Below are 18606 nucleotides of genomic sequence, written 5' to 3'. Positions count from 1 at the left end.
GAGACATCCCATTGATGTCTGGATGTGGTGTGTATCCGGCTAGGACCGGCCACGTTGCTCCTGGTCTCCCTAAGGGACCGAGCCTGGTGATTTGATTATTATGTTTTAGAGCGCCATTAAATAAGAGCAAATGCTCTTGAAATTTAAGTGGTACTTCCACCTCCTCGAAAGGAGTGTACTCTCCAGGAGGTTCCTCTGTTTTGTAATAGTGGAAGTACTTTGTTACAGCATTTGCTGCTGGAAAATGTATCCATGAATAGTATACCTCTGTCTGCCGATATTCGTGTGCCTCAATTACGAATATGACTGTACCACCTCTAGGTGTCAGTCCATTTTCTATAAGTTTTAAGGTTATAGATTTCCTTTTAATGACCGGGATGAGTATTATATCCTGGTCTGCGTCTAGCAGTGCAGCATCAGCTGCTGCGAGTTCAGTTGCTAATCTAACTGCCTCTCTTTCATCATCACTGTCTACCATTTTACCGACAGGATGGTTACTTTGTTTGTTTGCAGATCAGGTTTCTTATGGAAACAAAGATTAGATGCACAATATTTTGGAACGGTGTATCCTTCAACGTTGACTAAACCAAGTACCATACATAGGAGTTTCCTCCTGCGAGGTTTGGCGGATATTACCTTTTACCCACTCCAGACGTCTTTGGAGTATTATGGGAGAAAGGGGTCTGAGTGAGAAAGCACGACTGAGTTACTCTAAATGTCTTACGTTAGTTTTATCGCCCTTCCAAACGCGTTGGGCGCCATGTAGTGTAGTTCCTATTATCCCAATAGGCTCTGCGCATTGGAATAATACCTTCAATAGTATAGGCCTAGACCAGACGTTAACTAGGTCTACGACTGTCGATATTAGACTTAAAGTTTTGGGTTTGCCAGCTAGCTCAGAGTTCACTAGAAACTTTCTCGAATAGGCAAGGAGGAGTTGAACCTCCCTGGATAGACAAGAAGGGATTTAGTTTCTGACAACCATAGAACATGACAACTTTGCTCTCCCCTAATCAAGAGTGTATCTCTAGAGTCGTGTGAAAACAAAAGGCAATTTATTTTACTCAGTCAGTACGTGCATTCTTAGTCTCATCAGATTGTAGAGAAAAGGAAGAGACGGGCGTGTTCAATAAAAGATGTTATTTATTGATCAGTCTCTTTTCTCGTACAAGAGAAATGGATCGATATTATTGCAATACTTATGATTAAGTAAAGTGCATACATTAAAAGCAGAAGTATAAAATAATACTGTAAAAACATTGATATGGTTTCTAAGCCATATGAAGGTTTAAAATGAATAAAATATATTACATACACATATACATTTGACTATTCGTACTCAACTGGTGTTTCTAGCTACGCCTACCCCGTGTACCTGACCTAAGTCTAATGCGTGGGCGGGAATAGAAAGTTACAGTTTAAGTTAAGTTTGTTTTGCCAAGTGACTGACTAAAGAATTCTCTGTGAGGGGTTATTCAGTTCTGTACCTGGAATCTAGGATGGATGAGGGATGGTATCTCTCGTCTCTGGTCTCGATATTCCAGGCTGCCTGCGAGGGCTACCCGGAAGCGCCGGAGCTGGATTTCTCGGCAGGAGAAAAACGGCTTCTCGTTCTCAGCGCGTCAGGAAGGCGGGGCTGCGCCAGCGGGGTCTGCTCTGCTCTGGGCTTCGGCAAGTCTGGCTGCTCCGTCCTCGTCACCACCGCGTGTGTTTGCATAGGGCAATATCGGTAATATTTATACCTTTAAGGTGCCGAGATTGACGTAAGGATGGACATAGATACGTCAATAAGGATGTCATACGACCAGGTCGTTAGCACATTCTTTTGCTGAAGTTCTCGGTGAAATCAAAACAATGGCCGCAGGGTTTTTCCCAAGGTGTCATAGGTTTGATTTGTTATGAGAACTCCGTATGCCTTATCAGGGGCTGGAGGAATATCGCTTGTCTAATTAGATGGCAAGCGTTATGACCTAATCAGATAACACGCTCCTGTGCCGTAGTGTGGCTTTATCAGATAACGGTTCCTGCATCATGGGGGTTTTCTGCCTCATGGGATGGCTGCTAGTTAACTTGTTAGTTTGTTAACCAGAATAGGGTCAGGAATAGGGGGATCGATACAGAACCTATAGGAATACATCACAATACGCGGACAGGTACAGAGCAGTCTCGGTTGTTCCTCCTTCGAACTGCTCTATGGCCGCCAACCTAGGACCCTGTTAGAGATGACAAGAGAAGTCTGGGAGAAGGATAACAACGACACCAGTGAGTTACTGGAATATACCCAAGGTCCAAAATCGGAAAACTCAGGGACCTGGCTCACGCCAACCTAGAAAAAAAACAGATACTCCAAAAACAGATGTACGATAAAGGGAAAAAGTGGAGGACCTTGGCAGTGAACTATTGGGTCTTGATACTACTACCCTCTTACTTGTCTAAAGTTAAGAGCGAGTGGACATGACCCTTTAAAATCATGGAAACCATTGGTAAAACCACCTATAGAGTCCGGCTAGGCCCCAACAAATGTCAGACATACCACATTAAGAAATGGATAGGGCCCCCACCAGTAAATAACTAGCTAGTACTGTCCCCTAGCACTGCTCCATGCACTCTTGAACAGTTAGTAGTTAATGATGAACTAACACCAGAACAGCAAAGCGGGCTATTAGACGGAATAGGAGAATACAGCTCCCTATTTTCTGATCTACCAGGGAGAACCCTGTTAGTGGAACTCTGCATAGAAACAGAAGCAGGGAAGGTGGTGAAGCAAAGGCCGTATAGGATACAGGCGTCCCGACGGGAAGGCGTCTCAGAAGAGATCCACAAGATGCTTCAGATGAGCATAATTAGACCCTCTCGGAGTGAGTGGACCTCTCTCATTGTGTTGGTCCCAAAACCTGATAATTCTATCCAGTTTTGCATAGATTTTCATCAAGTGAATGCCATCCACAAACTAGATGCCTACCCCCTACTCTGAGTAGATGAACTAAGAGAGAAACTGGGAGATGCCTGCTTTATCACAACGATAGATCTCACAAAGGGGTACTGGCAGGTGCCACTACGTAAATCAGACCAAGAAAATACTGCATTTCCCACACCTGACGGTCTTTTTGAGTTTACAGTACTCCCTTTTTGTCTGCATGGTGCCCCGGCAACCTTTCAGAGACTGATGAACAGAGTTCTGCAGTCCCACCACGCCTTCTCCTCTGCGTATCTCAATAACATTGTCATATATAGTTCCACCTGGGAGGAGCACCTAGGGCACTGTCACCAGATACTGCGGGAACTACAGAAGGCGCGATTGCACATCAATGCAAAAAAGTCCTGTGTAGGGTTCCAGAAGGTGAGATATTTGGGTTATCTACTTGGGAATGGGTGCATCGAATCCCAAGAATAAAAGATAACAGCAATAATCAAAACCACCATACCCACAACAAAAAGAGAGGTCCGGGCCTTTTTTTGGTCTGCTTGGGTATTATTTCTGATTCATTCCCAAATACTTGGCTATTTCAGCTCCCCTTACTGATCTGTTACAGAAAGGTACCCCTAAGAGTGCTCTACTGAATGCCTCCACTTCTATCCAGAGAAGCCTTCCACAAATTGAAAAAAGCAATAACCAGTCATCCCGTCTTGGTCTCACCCGATCATTCCCGCCCCTTTATCCTCCAGACCGATGCCTCAGACGTGGGCATTTGAGCCGTCCTTTCTCATATCACAGCAGATAGGACTGAAAGGCCGGTCTTGTTCATCAGTTCTTCGCTCGGGAGTGTCATTACCCTGTCATTGAGAAAGAATGACTAGCCATCAAATTATCCATAGATATGCTCAGGTATTATCTTGAGGCCACACGTTTCATCCTATATACAGACCATGCACCATTCGTCTGGATGAGTAGGAACAAGGGAAATAGCCCCAGGGTGATGCCGTGGTTCCTGTCTCTGCAGCCCTATGCCTTTGAGGTTCGACATCGTAAAGGGTCCAACAACGATTTCCTGTCCCACATCCCATTCATCGCCGACCTAAAGAAGCTGAGGGGGGAGGGGCGGGTGGGTCAGAGTCCGGAATTCGAGAACCCCGCTCTGACCCTACCTGACACAGCTGCCCCTTTTTCCTCTCTACAGCCACCGGACATAGACTTCTCCCTGGCTGGATCAACGCGCCCATCTGTCCCATATGACTGGCCCTTTAAGGACGACGCTGACGATCCCTGTTCCAGCTTTTGGGGGTGGAGCCGAACCGTGTCATCGCAAGATAAAGAACTGCTAGCCAATACCAGCGGAGAGGAAGCCCAGAAGGAGGAAGGCACCGCTCGAGGAGATCCAGGAAGCCGGGAACAGTCAAGCAAGCCGGGATCACCGAAGGGCACCCGCGGACCCTGACGAGGAAAAGCCAGGATGCCAACATTCCCTCATATCGGCCTGCCACGTTCCAGGAGGAACGTGGCTTGAATATGTGCGTCAGCGCTTGCGGGGAACTGGGAGACGGGTGGACTCTGTATCCCCGGGAGGATTCGGACTGCCGGTCGGAAAACCGAACAGTGGATAGCGTTTTCTAGCCCCCATGTCTCTGAGCAACCCTGGTGATGGTTACCCTCCCTGCACCAACTGATCCAGCGATCTGGGTGATATAACCCTCACACCCTTTCCCTTCCACCGTTCCGTTTCTAAGCACTAATCAAGTGCTGTTTAATTTCTTTTCTTATTTTTTGACCGTCTTGATTTCACCCCGATGTGAGAGACACAGAGGAATAACGCTGTAGGTGCAGATGACATCCCCCTGAAAGACGATGTTGAAGGCTTTTCTTTGATTGGTTATCTTCTCTGTGAACATCGACAAATACAATAAAGACCCTTGGAACATTATATGTGTGTCGCGCTTTTCCTGCCCATTTGACAGTAACACAGATTGTTGGTACATAATTCTGTCCCAATCAATGTGTGTATTTGATGAGGAATTCGGGTATTCATTTCCATGCTGATGCAAGTAAGCAGTCCTCTGGAGACAAAGAAAATGTTGGATTATCTCAGACTCAGGGGCATATGTACAAGCCCCTATCACCACGGGAACTTCACTTTTGGTGATGTTCCTATGGCGATAGGGGCCTAGCCTTATTTACAAAGCTAGGCTTAACTGGCTTAAAGTGGCTTAACGCTGCCTTGTAAATAAGGCACCCTTTAACGCTATGCTTAGTGTGAAAGGGTTGGGCTGTGGGTGATGCGGTGGGCGTTCCACCACAAAACCCGTTGATTTTGACGCTGCCTCCTATGTACAAGGCCATTTAAAAAATGGGGTTGACCCAAGGTTGGTCCTGGACCTGGGTATTAAGTGATATAAAAGACAGTGGTCCTAGAACCCTATTCACAAAAGCAATTGGTCAAATGACATAGTTCAACTCAATGCCTATATTTCTAAAGGAGCCAAAAAGCAAACATTATTTTGAGGCAAGCTCCTACAGCCTTAGTCAATTATTTAAACTTCAATTGAACAAAAAGGAGAGATAAACAGACAACAAACCCAAAATATATTTGTATTCACCAAGTAATTTGATGTACTAAATTTGGTGAAAGATCAACAAATATTCAAGAGGTAACAGTTAGAAGAAGGTTGGTCCAAAGGGGAACGTGCTGGTGGGAAGAGAAGTGCTCAGTGTTGTTCCGTGAAAAGAGGGGAAGGATTCAGTGTCCTAGAAGAAAAAGAATTGCGTATTTTGGAATGCAATACAAACGGTTGTCATTCACCGTCATATGCAGCCTAGCTACACATCTATTTAAAAAGGTGAGTCTAGGCTTATCCATCGGCGTCGACGTTTCGATCCGACTTAGGGCACAAGGGGGATTCGCAGCCTCGGACGTGCGGATCTTCTTCAGGGCAGTGGGGGGTACAGGGCAACCGGGAAAGGGTGACTAAATTGCCTCTGGGAATAAAAGAAAGGTCTGTTGCTGTTTATCAAAAGGCGCATCAGTCATCCGTGCGCAGGTTGAAACTGAAATCAAGGCTTACCCTCCGTGTAAAGTAAAGAGCCACAAAGATATTCATCAAATCATGTTCAAAGGTTTACTTCTTTCAAAACTCGGGGTAGCCTGAAGTGGTACTCCCTAGGGTAATATCAACTGTGGACAACAAGGGATAATGCCTTCAGTCCTTAAGGTGCAACAGGGATGTGATCTTATGTAGTTAGCTTTTTACTGTTTGGATATTCTCTTTTTAGTGCTTTTGGTTACATTTCCTTTTCCTTTGGGTGGGGGGTTGATGTGTTTTTGCACTTGTTATTAAAAAACGTATAAAATACAAAAAATAATTGTTTAGGATGTATGTTTAGTTAGTTGATGTATAGGGGTGTTGGTGATGGGCGTTACCCCACAACAGCGCTAGGATTTGACCCAAAAACACACTTTGGCATCATCTAGCCTACATCATTCCTCTTTACATCCCCATGGCATGACACTCATCACAACAACAATTGTCCACCCCATTGACAATAAGTACATGTTGAACGTATGCCTTGTTTGCAAGGAAAAGGTTGAGCCACTTCATGCGGCTTGACACTGACGTGAGTGTTGTCCCAAAATCACGATCCTCATCCTGAACATAGGGTACGGTTAAGTTGAAGCAGAAATGTTGTCTTGGAGATCTGAGGCATAGGCAGATTCACACATGTCCTGTCGTCTCACTGCCTATCAGGGACACAGACTCAAAAGAACCCCTTCACCAAATGGTCCTCTATTTGTTGTGCTGTCTAAATTGACCATGCATTGTTGACACATTGAAACGTGGATGGTCTTTGTGACTTTCGTCCTTTTATTTAGATGTGCAGTAACTGAGGTAGCAGAGATGTCTGAGTTGAGTTGAAGATTGTACATGTCCATGAAGGGGGGCCTTACTGCACATACACATTCTTCCAGACAACACAGGCACCCATGCACAATGGTGCATGTGTGGCGGCATCAGTGGTGGCCTGCTAACTTTAGCCCCAGAGCAGGGTGGTTCTTGAGGCTGCATAATATTGTTGTCAATGAGATGCAGCCCTGTGTAGCCAATTTGGATGAGCATGGTGTTGAGCCTAGGAGGCCAATGTAATACTCTACCACCTCTCCAGTCAATATGCCCATTTGCTTGTTCATGTTGCCCTGATGCCCTGAAGTATATTATTTTGCTCTAAATTGGATTGTCTTTATGTACAAAATTCCAAGTCAGTGACACCACCATTATGTATCTTTGTATATATTCAATAACTAAGGTGACATGTGTCTATACCCCCAGGGACCATTGTGTCTGGAAAGAGATCTGCCGACAGTGTGGATGTGCACTGAGGGATATTTAGTTGGACATGAGTGACATTGGTGCCCACCCCCACCCCCTCCCAGTCCCTGGTTGTTACTTACCCTGTTGCTGATGTAGCTGGTCATGTTCAGCACTATCCTGTCCCTGGACTCCAACCACCGACTCCTCGCAAATGACCGTTGACACCTGTTCCTCCAAGGCATCCTGCTCTTCCTGTGGTGCTGGACTCCCACCTCAGGTCTGCAGTGCTGCCTGGTGAATGTTGGACAGTTTCTGCTTGGTCTCTCAGTTTAGCATCATGCCAGTGCTTCTTGCAGTCGGTCACTGTCCTTTTGACCTCTGCTACAGCATTCACCTTGACTATGATGGACTGCCATATTGCATTTTTGGCCCCCTATGACACTGTGGAGCTGACAAAAAGCTGGTATTGTTTGTCTGTCACCTTCGCAATCAGGATCTCATTTTCCTGCTGGTTGAATCTGTTTTTTCTCTTCCTTTTCCCATGGTCTCTGGCTAGTCCTCCTGGCTATTTGAGGGGTTAGTGGCGTTGTTCTCTCCTACATTTCTGGGTCCATCTTCCTTCATGTTTATTCTTCCCTTTTTTAATTTTCATTTTTGTGTTTTGGGAACTTCGCAGGCGTTTTGTAGTTTATTTTTCCTGCGAAACATGAAAAAAGTGGCATCACGCGGGGAACATCGTTTAAAACTAAACTTTTACCCTGCACTACCATTACAACGCAGAAATTACAACGAAAGTCGTTACAACGACTTTCGCTGGAGGGCGCTGTTGGATAGGAAATAGTTTAATTTAATTTTCTATCCAACACCTTCCCTACTATCCACCGGGACTGGAGTTGGAATAGAAAATTAAACTATTCCACTATCCAGCGCCCCCCCAACTCAAGTCGTTGTAACGACTTGCGTTGTAATCCCCGCGTTGTAAAGGCATGCGTGGTAAAAGCATGCGTTGAAACGACATACATCCGCATCACGCTGATTACCATGCAGTTACTGACCGCTGACTGGCCGGCCGTCACTTTTTTCATGTTTGCGGTAAGATTTTTATCGCTGTGACGCAGATCTTAACGTCGCCATTTCCCCCCGCAATGAGAAACTATTGCTATGTAGCGGCGTATTGTAAATACGTCTGTAGCATGGCAATAGTTTTCAGCGGCTCAAGGGGGTAAGAAAATTGCAGCTAACTAAAGTTAGCATTAGTTTGCGGCAATTCTTGTACATATACCCCTCTGTATCTTGACTTTATTCATGACATCAACCATAAATTGATAGGTCTATTGCTTAGCATCCTTCCCTAAATCTACCACATCTTGTACCCTAACATGGCAGTTGGTAACTTTGTACCACTTTATAAATGATCAGGGTACATTATTGATCAGAGAAGTGATTCGCTGTCTAATCCCATGAAATATAGGCAGTGCATATTATTTTAAAATTGCCTGCACGTCCCTCAATCAAATGCCTTTTTCAGTGGCATCGAAGCGTTGTTATTCTTGGCTGCAATTTGCTTTTAGGGTCTGTGGTTAGTCCAACTCCTGTAAGCATCAAAAACAGATTTGCTCTGAAAGATACAATTTATCTAAACATGAAGATATTTTTTTCAGCATTCTTGGGCACGACACTATGCTTTACATTCTATGAAACTGTTCAATTAGAGCTTGATTTTTCAGTTACGGTTTGTGTGGCATCCTGTAGAACAGTGCGATCTTATAAGGAAATATATGTGAAAAAATGTGATAATAACGTATATACAACTCAATAACATTGAAAATAACAAGCACTGATGTTGTTGTTTCTTGACATTTTTAGTAGGCATGGAAAGTCTAAGAGTGAGACATCTGCATCACCATTACTGCTGTGAAAGCCAGCTTTGTCAACTTGAATCCTTTCTCGGGCAGTATGACCTGGAGCAGTCCACTCATGACAAACAGCACACATTTGTAATGAATTCCATCTTCACATAGTGTTCCTCGGTTTAGCTCTGCTTTTTGAACCAGGAGATTGTTTACCTCTACTGCACTATGTGTGCTTGTACACTCTTTGGGAACAGGCCCGTAGCCAGGATGATGGGTTTTAGGGGGCAGGCCCCAGAAGTGATAACATATGAGGAATGTTTGAGGGCAGGATATCTTTGGAAAATGTCTACCATATGGTGAGAAGTTAAAGAATACTTATCTTTTCTTTTGTATTTTGGTATTTTCGCAAAGATTAGTTGTATATGTTACCAAGCATTGGCAAAGCCAATAGGTCTGGTTTTAGTCAGTGATCATTTTAAGCACTTAATAAGTCATCATACAAGCATTCTGTAACACATCCCTACAATATCCGTTCATCAAGCCACTGATCATTCTTGCATTTGCCCAATTACACACACAACTTATGCAACATAAATTAAAAAATGCAAGTAGAAAAGAGAAAACATGCTGGTGCCCACACCTTGCAGGAATATGCTTGCAATGACAAACAAAATTAAACAAAGCAACAGGTGGCTTTCTGGAAATGGTTTTGGGTATAGAGTATCTTTCTTTTAAAGTTCCAGCTTGGTGGCCACATTTAGAACCAATGCGTTGTCCATCTTGGAATGGTGACACAATGATTAACCATGGACAATGCCATTCCATGATGGTTGTATGGTTAAGATGCAATGGCCTTGTGGGGTGTGGTGCTCTGCAGATGTACAAGTGTCTCATTAGCAATGTCTAAGAGGTTGTAGTCTGCTCTAAGAAATGAAAAAAGAACAGAGAAGGACTTACATTAAATGGGGACTATTAAAGGAGAAAATGGAAAACTAAAGGACTGGCCCTCGAACCCTGGCATTGAAGCAAGCTCAGTTGCAGCCAGATGTGTAATTGTGGTTAGTCAAATGATATCTCCCACAGGGCAAGAGAGCCAATGGCTGAAGTGGGTTGACCCGTTGTCCTGTTGTCTTGGATAGAAGTAGAGTATAAATTACACTCATACAGACTAATCACAGAAGAAGGATGACCCAAACATCTCTACATATGTACATGTATATTTATTTATTTATATTTATAATTTTCATTCAGGCTTTTATTTATAAGAATCTGGCAAACAGCAAAACCTGTCAGTGCAAATCTTCCCTAACCGTCAAACCCCAAGGGTTTGTCAAAGGGGTTAATCAACAGCAAATCCTTTCTCTATAATGGTAATCGGTGAGATTTCATGTAATAAAATAGGCTTGTATGCCATGCAATTACAATCTACCCGTAAAAGCCTATTGGTTTTAATATGTGTTACATAACAAATAAATCAGGCCCACCGATTTTGTTCAAAGATCTCAAAATAAACATACCATAGAAATCATATGGCATCCTAAATAACCAACTCAGACCTACTGTATTGCGCATAAGCTTTTCCATAAGGTAAACATTAGGTTTACCCTAACAAAATAACAAATATTACACATTTATTGTTGTCCAACTATTATAAAATCCCTGGCAAGAGGTACTAACATGGGATATCATACAAAATGCTTCCATCTGCAGGTTTATTTTCAAGTTGGTCACAACACCAAACCCTTTGCCTACTAAGGTGATATGTCTGATTCTATTTAAACAAATTTCTGCCCACAGGCTTTAATATATTGGAAAATCAATCCAAGCTTACAAAATCTATTGCCGTTATCATATGCTTTTCACAGTACATCTGGCCTACTGGTTTTTATCACAAATTTCCATAAAAAAGAGATCAAAACTATGGAATTTGATATAACATTTCCCAGTGAAACTTTATGGCCTATATTCTTTGCCATTGTCTTGACACCATAACAAACACCAGTCTACAGAAGTTTGCGTAAGCTGGCAACCATCATGTATATTGTTATAGTTATTGGTGTTTTGTAAAGCGCATGAATCACCCAGGGGCATCTCCGCACTAACCTAGTCCAATTACCGAGTGCAATGAAAGGCCAAGAGAAATCAGTATAATCAGCGTCAATCTTACTTTTGGAACGTGTAACTGCTGCAACGAAATATGTTGCTACTGCTGTCTTCGCCGCTTATTCTGCGAGACTGTTGCCAACGGCGTAAACTCCAACATGCTGGTGACCAAGGGTTTAAATCATAAACACAAGTGGCAGCCGTTCTTTAAGCACAGCCACTCAAACCCAGATCATTTTATGTTTTATTGTGCTACCTTTGGAATCATGATGTTCATTTTGAGTCCAAAAGAACAAATTGTCATTGTAAGACTGAACAGGAGTAAGAGTCACTTACGAAAAGAGTAGTCAAACAATGATCAGCGTACTCCAATGCAAGCAGTAGAGCACATAGCTCTGCCAATTGGGCGGTACAGCCCCCTAATGTCTGTGTATGCACGACATTGGACTTGAATTCACTATTTACCATAGTACCAACCACTATTGCGTAGGCCGAAGAATAAGCATGCTTTGAATTCGTCACAGGTTGCGCCGAACCATCAGTGTAAATGATACAATGGAAATCCTCAAGCGGGCGCATGGTCAGAGGAGCTGGATGAACAAATTCATACTGCAAATACTCCTGAGTCTGCAAAGAGGAGTCTAAAATGAACATAACATCTGGAGATGTCAAGGACATAGCCCATTGTTTCCACCGTGGGAGCAAAGTCTTCAAATTCGGTACACTGGCTTTCGTCACTGCCTCCAGGGCAGGATAAGGAGTAACAACCAAAATGTGTTTTCCCTGCGACAGTGCACGTTCTTTGAGCATCGCCATCTGCACTGCTGTCAAACCTTTTTCCACCTTGGAAAACCGCAGCTCAGCCGAAGTGTACAAGTGTGACTTGTAAGCGATAGGGACTGTGTCACCCTCATTAAAAATCAGGTACGTGAAACCCACCGCCACAGGCACGATTCTTATCACCAGGTTGGTGTGGTTATCACGAGTCAATAGGAATTTAAATTCAAGAAGGTCAGCCTGCAAAGATTGCAAGATGGCTGAATGAGCAGGCAGCCAGCAAGATTTGGAGTAAGTTGGCAGTACCAAGGCGTAAAGAGGCTTGAATCGCTGGGCATATTCGGGAATGTAAGTACGCCCGGAATTCAAAAAGCCCAGTAAAGATTGTAATTTCTTCAGCGTTGTAGGAGCGCGCAACTGTTCGTATTCCTCCAAGAAGTGAGGAGCTAAACCTCGACCTTCATTGTTGAGCTCATAGACCAGGAACAACACTGTGTACTCTGCAATGTGAGATTTTGCAAAGTTGAACTTGTAACTGAAGTCCGCAAACTGACAAATTATGCGGTCAACACGACACAGATGTTCCCATTGTGTATAATTAACCACATTCCTAAATGTGTTTGCTTTGTGCAGACAATGATTGCCATAGTGTTGGTAACAAAACAAATCAGCATAATTTGCAGAGTCTAAATACAAATCTTCAGCATCAAAGGCAGCATAATGTTTCAAATCAGAAAACAGAGCCTCCACTGCTTGGACGTCCCAGTCATCAGAGCGTATATTTTGTTTAACCACATCCCCCATTGAAACATGAAGTACATTAGGGACATTAATAACCTCTGTGGGACCATGAATTTGAAATTTGACAGCATCCCATTCAATCACATCTAAGACAGGCCAAGCAGTGATATTCACAAAAGTCTGGTCCCTCTTCATGATGTGTGATGAGGAGTGAGGTGCCAAAGTTCCATCAATACGTCTAATTGTAGATCTTTCTTTAACATAGTGTCCATTCACAAGACGGAAAAAATACACCACAAATCCAATGGACATGAATAAAAAAACAGAAAAAGTATCAGCCAAATTGTAAGTCCAAGGGGGAAATCCATTTTTTTTTCAAACCAAACAGCAAAAATGTAAACTTTTGATGGCGGCTTTGATGTGTTAGAGTCAGTGTCAAATGAAAAACGTGACTGATTTGCCACATAGGTCTGCGAATCGGGCATCGATAAATCTGTGGGGTAAGTGTACTCAGTATCATCAAGAGGATCACCAGCCGGTGGATTCAATAAAGGATTCGTAACTGTATTCACCTCAATGGCAATATCAGGCCTGGTGGTAGGTGCCGGGGCCAAAACAGAGTTTTGCAGCATTGCTTGACAAGAGACCACAGGTGTCATACTAAGAATTGGCTACTCTGTGTAGTTTGACATTGTCAATTGAGATGTACCTGCTTTCCTTATGACCAGGAAGTGGAGGTAAAATGACTGTTCTTGTGCCCTGTACGCCAAGTACAGGAACTGGAGCACGATATGAGGGACCAAACTTCTTCTTGTTCTCGGCCTTCTCTCGGACCAGTTCACCAACTCGGGGTAGCCAGCCAACTACCGGAATCTGCAACACAGCATCAGATGTGGAGGGCAAATGTTCCTTTGCAAGACTGTCTCTTGTTTTTTGTGGATTCTGGAAAACAGAACAATGTTCATCTACGTCAAAGGGAGCGGCAGACGCCACCAAGTCTAGACCCTCAAGGTCCAGAACAAACATTTTGATACCAAAGAGCATTTCGTAAGGGGTCCGCCCACCCAGAGACCTTCTAGGAGATTAATAAGTACAGGCTGAATGCTATTGAGGTGGGCTAGCCAGTTCCGGCCTGTACCTAAAACTCTAGCTGTCAAGGATTGCTTTAAGTCACGGTTCATCCGCTCCACAACACTATTGCCCTCAGGCCGGTATGGAGACGAAAATTTGACTGAGACTCCCAATAAACGCATGACATCCTTGTACGCCTTAGAGGCGAACGCTGGACCCTGGTCCAAGTGGAAGGTACCACATGCAAAAATTCCCACAAAGACAAGCAAATCCCTTATGACAGTTCGAGAATCAGCACTCCTTTGGGGGCCGCACCCACACAAACCGCGTGCAAGAATCAACTGCAACTAAGATGTACTTATATGCAGTATCAGAGGAGAAAGGACCGCAGTGATCTAAGTAAACACAGCCAAGTGGTTTATTAGATATATACAACTGTGTCTGGGGCGGGCGTGCAGCACTTAATGGTATAATCTGCTGGCAAATGTCACAATGAAGGACATAGTCACGTGTTTGTTTGTACAATCCACACCACCAGTAATGCTGTTGTAAAAGTGATACAGTGGCAGAGACGCCGGCATGGGCGGATGCCATACCCTTGTGAGCTGCTGTAATCAGTGTGGACCTGCGGTCCGCATTGGGAATCAATCTGTCTCCACCGTCGTTAATTCTCACATAAGGAACTTTATCAGGACTTATGTGATAAAAGTACTTTGAAGAGAAGCCTCTAGGGTAATTACTTCCCTTCCCTGTTGAGGAAATAGCTGACAAGATTTCAGCGTCAATCTTACTTTTGGAACGTGTAATTGCTGCAACGAAATATGTCGCTACTGCTGTTTTCGCCGCTTATTCTGCTAGACTGTTGCCAACGGTGTGAACTCCAACATGCTGGTGACCAAGGGTATCAAAACAAACACAAGCGGCAGCCGTTCTTAAAGCACAGCCACTCAAACCCAGATCATTTTATGTTTGATTGTGCTACCTTTGGAATCATGATATTCATTTTGAGTACAAAAGAACAAATTGTCATTGTAAGACTGAACACAGTAGTAAGAGTCACTTATGATAAGAGTAGTCACACAATGATCGGCGTAGTCCAATGCAAGCAGTAGAGCACAAAGCTCTGCCAATTGGGCGGTACAGTCCATTGATGTCTGTGTCTGCACGACATTGGACTTAAATTCACCATTTACCATAGTACCAACCACTATTGCGCAGGCCGAAAAATAAGCATCCTTTGACTCCATCGCAGGTTGCGCCGAACCATCACTGTAAATGATACAATGGAAATCCTCAAGCGGGCGCATGGTCAGAGGAGCTGGATGAACGAATTCATACTGCAAATACTCCTGAGTCTGCAAAGAGGAGTCAAAAATGAACATGATATCTGGAGATGTCAAGGACATAGCCCATTGTATCCACCGTGGGTGCAAAGTCTTTGAATTCGGTACACTGGCTTTCGTCACTGCCTCCAGGGCAGGATAAGGAGTAACAACCAAAATGCGTTTTCCCTGTGACAGTGCACGTTCTTTGAGCATCGCTATCTGCACTGCTGTCTAAACTTTTTCCACCTTGTAAAACCGCAGCTCAGCCGAAGTGTACAAGTGTGACTTGTAAGCGATAGGGACTGTGTCACCCTCATTAAAAGTCAGGTACGTGAAACCCACTTCCACAGGCACGATTCTTATCACCAGGTTGGTGTGGTTATCATGAGTCAATAAGAATTTAGATTCAAGAAGGTCAGCCTGCAAAGATTGCAAGATGGCTGAATGAGCAGGCAGCCAGCAAGATTTGGAGAAAGTCAGATGTACCAAGGCGTAAAGAGGTTTGAACCGCTGGGCATATTTGGGAATGTAAGTAAGCCCGGAATTCAAAAAGCCCAGTAAAGATTGTAATTTCTTCAGCGTTGTAGGAGCGCGCAACTGTTCGCATTTCTCCAAGAAGTGAGGAGCTAAACCTCGACCATCATTGTTGAGCTTAAAGACCAGGAACAACTCTGTGTACTCTGCAATGTGAGATTTTGCAAAGTTGAACTTGTAACCGAAGTCCGCAAACTGACAAATTATGCGGTCAACACGACACAGATGCGGTCATAATTCATCCTCTGTGAGATAAATATCATACACATATGAGCAAGCATTAGGGTCAATCCTCTCTAAAAGAGACACTATGCGGGCGGCAAAGACGCCTGGGCTGTTTTTATAGCCCATAGCCAACCTTCTGAATTGGCGTTGTTTGCCATCGCAGGTGAAAGACGTCCATTGACTACTAAGAGAGGACAGATTATGGGCGAAAAAACCTTTGGATATGTCAAGTGTGGTCTTAAACCTTTTACGCACAAGACTATCCACAAGGGCAGAACTGTGAGTGCTTTGTACAGCGCACATACGACAATGAGAGTTTAAGTGGCGGTAATCCAATACCAAAGGGTATGAGCCATCAGGCTTAGTCACGGTAAAAAGAGGATTATTCATTGGAGATACACATGTTTCAATCACACCTTGATTTTCCAATTGTTCAAGGATTTCTGCCACGGGAGCTTTTGCTTCACGCCGCATGGGGTATTAGGGTTGAGGCTGAGGCATAGACCACAATGGTATCTCATGTTGGGGGGAAAATGTATCTCATCTCAGCCATAGTGAGTACAGTACAAAGCCGGGGCAAGCACCTTAGCCCAATCTTCTGCAAATTGCAGAGCCTGCTCCTTTGGCACGGTGTGTGCGAAACTAGGGAGGATCACCTCCTCCCCTTGTAGAGGCGCTAAAACGAAAGGCGGGGGCCAATCGACCTTTGCCAACAAAATGTCAAAGGGATTAAATTAAAAACGTAGGTTTTGTTTTGTATATCACAGTTTTTTTTGCAAAAAGTGTGTTTTGGTGGTGTAATATTTGATGCTTTTGAAGGATGTATGTTGTTATATAATTTGTATAAATTATTTATTTTTCTGTTTTGGCATTGCTGAATTAATAGTAGTGTTTTCTTCAGTGTGACCATGCCTCCTATGTCTGGCCAGTGTATGAGTTTGCCATCGGCCTCCAATTGTCTGTGTTCTCCATACCATGTGGCCGGGGGCCATTTTGTGTATTCAGTGTCCATCGGCCTGCATGTGTTCATTGTTGTCCATGCCTCCTTGCTTGTTTGTTGACCATTTGGCTGGTCGCTATTTTGTGTGACCAGCCAGTGTGGTTTTGTCATGGGCCTGCATGTGTTCTTTCATTGGGCTATGCCTCCCTGCTTTCTTTTGCCGGCTGCGGGTGCGAGCTGCGCGCTTGCTCAGGCATTGATTATATGCCGGTGACTTCTCCCACATACCACTCAGCCCTGCTGTGCAGCGGCTGCCTGTTCCGAGCACTAGACCGTGACACAGCCAGGAAGTGCAGAAAGCGTAAGTGAGGGGGCGCTGGGAGCGAGATGCGGGGATTTCAGGTGCAAATACAAGATTTACAGGTAACAGTTTAAAAAAGACTTTCAAAAGAACAGCGTTAAAAAATTATCAGCGTTTCTTTAATTACAAGCTAAGCGGCGTTTTCAAGTAGCCCACCGTGAGTCTAGGTGAGGCCCTCTAATCCCTATGCTAAAACCTATGAACTTTCTAAAGCCTCCACCCACAAAAGTTACATGTACTTGCAAAATCTGTGCTACAAAATGATGTCCCTGTCGATATGCTCTTCTCAAATGTTCAATATTCTGCAAATGCACCATGAGCAACTGCCGAAACAAATAAATAAAGTGAACTATAAAATTTATGTTAACAACAGGAGCGATAAACATTTTTTTTCCTATTTAGATTATAAACATTGTTGGGAGTATACATAAAATGATTAAAAACCATTATTAATTGTTTCATTTCTATATATGTCTCTTTTTCCTCTATTATAGCCGTCATTTTGGAAAATGGCAGAAGGGTTACTTTGAAGAGCTATTGTCTGTCTTTATAAGACTACTTAACTCCCAAAACCTATATTTTGACACCAAAATGAAGTATATAGGTCTCCTGGTTCCTGAAATATTACATCATCACAGCAACACATCTGCCATTTTAAAAAGTGTTATCAGGAAAATTTGGGCCCATATCAGCAATGTCTACCAAAGCTAAATTACATCTCTAATGATCCAAAAAACACAAATCAAAAATGAAAATCTCTGGAAAACAATTTTTTTACAGAAGTATATCAGGTGGCCAGGATTATTCAAAGTCCCTGCCTGCTGAAAATGATGACGTTCAGCACCAAAAAAAGATTATTGTCTTCACAAAGTGAAGCATATCTATAAAAGGGTGGGATGGTTCACAGAGTTGAAAGCTTACCCAGTGAAGCAAATGTAAGGTGTTCAAATCCTGAGGTGTAAATTAATTAAAATCCATTAATCAGTTATTTATAGTAATGAAACACTGTACAATAAGTAAAGTTACTAATTTTTGAGATTGTGGGCACAGATCAACTATTATCACTTCCAGCCCTGTTTTTCATTATGTAATAGAGTTGCAGTCGTGCTTTTATAAGGGAGGAAAGCATAAGTTTGAATAAGTTTCAAAACCCAAAGTAAAAGGTCAGGCCTGGACAAGCTCACAACTCAGATAGTAAAATGGGTGTTATCTTAAATGGTTATGGAAATGAAAAGATATAATTAATATATAGAATAATATTCCCCCCACTGTATAACCTCTTCACTGCAGAAGTGTGAGCACACCTCTGGACAGTCCTTATTTCAATTATTCATTAGGTTGTTTAAATATATGTCCCCCAATGGTGTGTTTGTGCACCCCTACAAACTACATGTTGTTCAGCATATTCAGTGCTGTTTGTCAGTGCAAACCAGACAT

This window comes from Lissotriton helveticus, chromosome 2_1 (assembly GCF_964261635.1).
Source record: "Lissotriton helveticus chromosome 2_1, aLisHel1.1, whole genome shotgun sequence".
NCBI lineage: Eukaryota > Metazoa > Chordata > Amphibia > Caudata > Salamandridae > Lissotriton > Lissotriton helveticus.
This window is presented reverse-complemented; position numbering follows the sequence as displayed.